Raw genomic sequence first — 5,572 nt, forward strand, 5'->3', positions numbered from 1 at the left:
TAAAAATAAACTTTTTAATAAAAAAAAATATGTGAAAAAAAGCATAAATAGAAAACATAAATAAAACCTATTTTTTAAAGATTTAAAAAAAAAAAAAGAAAGAAAAGATTTTTTTGGGTTACCAGGAATAGGGAAGGGACTGTCTGTTGGGAAATCATTGCTTCATGGTTACAGAAGGGTAATGAAATATTTTGGAAATAGATATGGTGATACTATTGTGAAATAAATAATACCACTGAATTGTATACCTAAAAGCAAAATTTATATATTGTTATGTATAGCAAAATTTATGTATTGTTTACAATTAATAATATAAAACATCAAAAGTCATTGAATTATATATTTTAAGTGGGCTATTTGTATAATGTATTAATTATATTTCAGTTGTTTCAAAACATATAGTATAAATGATTATACATAGAAATTCATGCAATTCTACACAGAAATACAAAATCAAATTTCTTTAAGAATCACAAAATGAATTTATTTTCCTTCAGAATTTCTTCTATACTTATATCAGTTTTCTCATCAATGTATTTTATTAAGAAGTGCTTAACATAGGCTCTGAAGTCAGATGATCTGAATTTGTGTCCTAACTCCATCCCTTCCTAGCTGTTTGACTGCTATTTCATCAGTTTCCTCATTTGTAAAATGGGAATGATACCTATTAGCTTATTTATAATTAGCTTATTTTATGTTTATAAAAGTAGCTGGTATAGTACATAGCATAATATTAACAATGTATAAGCTATTACTAGTATTCTGAAAGCTAACCATCTTAATATATTGCTAGTAAGATTACAGATGAGTTAGAGGTGAATAACAGAGTGACTGATGACCATATATATTTTTCAAAAATCCTGATTTTGAAATTTAGGTGGAAGATTAGTGATCTAGGAACAGAAATATAAAAGAGAACTTAGTCACACAGGCTACTACCTGGAAATACTATGTTCTAGTTCAAAAATTTTAAACTAACCAAAGGGCAGTCCTAAAATAACACAAATTCATCTCAAATTGAGGAAAGGCTCATTTGAGTTACTTCCCAAGAATGTTAAGTAAAGCAACTTTAATTGATCTTTCCTCTAGTTTATAAAGAATATGTACTTTATATAATACAGCCTTACTTTACTCTTTATAGCAAATATTTTTCTTTAGTGGTGGCTTATACCAAACATTTAGTGAAGCAGATTAACAAATAAGATGGCAATGTGCATTTTTTCTTGTGGTTTTTTTATTACTGGTTTTTAACATTGTGTATATTCAGCTTTAAGCCTGGACACCTGTATATGCTACACTGGTTATAATGTTGCAGTGTGACACACTGAGAAGGATACCAGTGCCACTGAGTCATGTTATGCATTCAAGTTGGAAGCCAAATTATTTCTGGACTGTGTCATCCTTTCTTCCTGTATGCATTATACCACATGAAGAGGGTCCCTGTCTGTTTCTGACAGGATAATATCAACCTTATTCTCCAAGTGAGTGCCCAGTATGTCTCAAAGATCAGATAGAGAGCTTCATTCAGTGTTACTGTGTTCATAGAGGATGACATTATCCCTTAGGAAACAGCATCCAGAACATCGTGATAGGACATCTCACCTGTAACAGGTTGGCCTCTACTCCCTGAAGAACACTGCTCCCAGAACCAGCACACAAGGCCATGACTTTGATTTGGGACTCTAAGATCCTCCTTGCTCCAAGAGCAAGGCGAACATGAGAGTTTTAGGTGCCGTTTGACTCACTCAATCATGGACGCTAAAGGAGACAGATTCATCCAGTGGACATAGCCATCCCATTCCAGTATGCAGAAGCAGGGGCTTCTCTAGTGACAGAATTTCGGTCTTCTGATATAGCTGTGTGTTCTGGGAAAGGAAATCTACCACCTGCTGACAACAATTCAAACTAATTAGTGTTTGTTCTTCATTATCAGTCCTAGCAGGAAAAGTGACAGAAACATCTGTAATTCCTTTCACTGCAGAAATGACTTTGTCCAGGTCTTGGGTGTGGTTAACATTGAATTCTACTCTGGGAGTTCCTTCTGTGGGGCAGTTGGGAGCTTTGGGTGAATGTATAGGCCTGAAGGTGCAAACTCCAAGCCCTTTAGCCAACCAGCTGTTGAATCCCTGGGGTGCAGCATCATAGGCTGTGTGAGGAGAGTAGATGCCCACTGTTCTCCAGAGCTTGAATCACCAGGTGTTCTCCAGAGCTTGAATCACCAGGTGCTCCTTCCAGGTTTTACAGGTTATGCGTTTCGTGGGTCAGAAAATAGGTGGATGATAGGAAAAAAATGAGATCTGCTTTCTTCTGCAATGCCTCCTTCATTACCTCAGTCATTTGACAGGAAGAGTGTGTTAACAGTGTGTGGTGGGCTTGGCTCCACCAGTAATCCAACATTGTCCCAACTCTCAGCAAATGACAGGGATGCAAAGTCATTCAAGGAAGAAAGAAGGGCTTTCAAATCCATGAAGGAACAGGAAAAATTGCAGATCAGGAAATGCGCAAATTGGACTTTAGTGGGGACCAGGTGTACACGAGATGACAACATACAGAAGTCAGGTCAAACTGAGTATCAGTCCTGGGAATGATCCTTGTGTGTAACTTCCGGTCCTCTCAATTCTCTTTTTATGACAATTTTCTGTGAGTGAGCAACAACATTAGGAGTTATTTCATGTATAGTAGCATCAAACCAGTAAAATAGGAATGATTGTAATAAATGAAAAACTAAACAATACTGAACATTGTTCAAAGTATTTAAATTAGTACTAAATAATAGAAAAACCGTTCACATTTATGGCTCAGAAGGTTTAATATTAAGGAGGTAAAATTTCCCAAATTTATCATTAGGTTCAATATAAAGCCTGGCAAAGTCCCAGATGGCTTCTTTGAAGAAATTGACAGACTGATCATAAAATTTACCTGGCAATTCAGGGGACCTAGCACAGCCAATCTTAAAAAAGAGAAACATAACAGTTACCTTATACTTCCCAATTTCAAAACATAGTGCCAAACAAGCCAGTGTGGGAGAGGCCTAAAGCTAACTAGAGACCAATGGGACAGATTTACTCAGAAATAAGTTTAAAAAATAAGTCATTATATATACCTAGCATACCTTTGACAAATTGCCAGAACAACTCACTGATGAAAGAACATCTTTTTCAACAAATGGTGGCAGGACAACTGACCAACCACATGTAAAAGAACGAAGCTAGACTCCCTACTTCATATCAGATGCAAAAATCAACTTAAAGTGAATTAAACACTAAATGGGAATAACAGAGTTCTTACTAGTTTTAGGAAAATGAAGTGTTCTGAAAGTGATGTAGTCCACTTTCTTCAAAGGCAGAAATTACCAAAGTTCATGCAAAGACAGACAATCTTTATAGGCCTATATCTATTTAAACTAGTTAACAATTAGTAGTATATACTTTAAAAAAGACAGCACCAGGTCCAAATGGGTTCATTGGTGAATTCTATCAAACATTTCAGGGCAGAATTAGCCTGTTTCACTATAATTCTTGCAGAACTTCCCAACTTTCTATGAGACTAGCATTATCCTGAAATTGAAACTAGACAAATATGGTACAAAAAGTAAGCCAGGCAAGTATCTCTCAACATAGATGTAAATAAATATTGACAAACTGAATATAACAATGTGTTAAGAGATTTATGAACCGTAACAAAGTGGAATTTATTTCAGACATGCTGGCTTGACTGGCTGGTTCAGCAATAAAAGAATCAATTAACATCCATATGAACATGCTAAAGAAGAAATACGAATATATCAGTCGATGCAAAAAAGCAGTATGATAGAATCACAATCCATTCTATGATTTAAAATGCTCAGCAAACTAGAACAGAAAACTTGCTCAACTTGATAACATCTACAAACCTCCCTACATCACAAGCTCACATAAAGGTAAAGCTCCTTTACCTAAGAACAAGGAAAGGATATTCCCTCTTACATCTCCTATTCATTATCTTATTGGATGTTCCTATCTAGTACAGTAAGACAAAGAAAGAAAAAAAATACATGCAGATTGGTAAAGAATAAAACTGTATTTGTTCATAGAATTATTATGTTGAAAGTCCCCTAAAAAATTACAAAATAATTCTGCGAAAACAACAATATCATTGCATATAAGGTTAAATACCATATTATAGGTGTTGACTGCTTTCCCAGGTACTACCAGTGAACAATATGAACTTGAAATTAGAAGCACAGTACCATTTAAAATAGAAAAAAAAATTACTGAAGTATAGAACTGTGCAAATACAGTCAATTTGTCTTTGGTAAAGGAGCAAATGAAATTTAATGGAAAAAGGATAGTCTTTTCAACAAATGGTGCTTGAACAGTTGGATGTCCACATGCAAAACATCTTTACACAAGCCTTATAATGTTCATAAAAATTATTTCAAAATGGGTCACAGACCTAATCATAAAGGACTATCAAACTGTTACAAAATGATGAGAAAATCTAGCTAACCTTGGGTTTGATGGTGAGTCATTAGGTAGAACCCAAAAGCACAATCCATGACAAGACTGACTCTTTAAAAAGCACATAGATATGCCATAACCTGCAAGAATATATATTATAAAATCCTTATCTGGCAATTTGTGTCCAAAATACATACACAAAGAACTTTTAAAGCTCAAAAAAAAAAAAAAAAAAAAAACCACTGAATGAAAATAGGGGCAAGTATCTGAATAGTGTAACCTCATTGAAAGTGACAAAGATGGCAGAAAAAAAAAAGTTCAGTACAATGTTAAGAAAATACAAATAAAAATACCATTATATTAGAATGGTGAAACTCTTAAAAAACTGACAAAAACTAAATATTAATGTGGAGCAACAGGAATGTTCATTGTTGGTGGGAATATAAGAATGGTAGCCACTTAGGAAGACAATTCAATATTTTTTCATAAAATGAACTTAATTTTTACCATATGAGCCACATCACACCCCGAAGTTTTTACTCAACTGATTTGAAATGTTAGTTTCACTCAAGAAACTGCATGCAAGCATATATACTATCTTTATTTATAATAGCCCAAACCTGAAAAAAAGATATCCTACAATAAGGAAGTGGATAAACAAATTGTTGCACATTCTGAATACCACTTAGAAATAAAAAGAAACAACTTTAAATGGCTGAATCTCAAATTATGTTGAGCAAAAAAGCCAGATACAAGTGTGTATTCTATGAATCCAATTATATGAAGTTCAAGAACAGACAAAATTCATCTCTGATTAACAGTAGATCATCTGTGCCTTTGGGGGGTTGGGGCAGAGCGTTTTGAAGAACAAGGGACACTTGTTCCGTGGTTATACATTTATCAAGATACATGCATAAAATTGTAAGGTTTGGGTATAAATATATCACAATAAAACTGGTTATTTGAAAAGTCAAGATAATAGTTATCTTTTGGGGGGGGAGAGGTAAAGAGTTGTGATTGGGTTTGAGCATTTGACTTATGCATGTAAGAACCAGATTCTAGGCCAGAAATGCAGGGGTAAGAGGACTCACCACAGACAGAGTGGGGAGCAGAACAGTGGGGAGTAACTGTGG

The 5,572-nt window shown here is 34.5% G+C and overlaps 1 pseudogene; it reads right to left on the reverse strand.

Annotated features, from left to right (window-relative positions):
• Window positions 1–1,418: 1,418 nt before the first annotated feature.
• On the reverse strand, window positions 1,419–2,576 carry LOC101618634 (annotated as a pseudogene).
• Window positions 2,577–5,572: the final 2,996 nt, after the last annotated feature.

This window comes from Condylura cristata, unplaced genomic scaffold (genome assembly GCF_000260355.1).
Source record: "Condylura cristata isolate star-nosed mole 26May11 unplaced genomic scaffold, ConCri1.0 scaffold00049, whole genome shotgun sequence".
In the NCBI taxonomy this organism is placed as follows: Eukaryota; Metazoa; Chordata; class Mammalia; order Eulipotyphla; family Talpidae; genus Condylura; species Condylura cristata.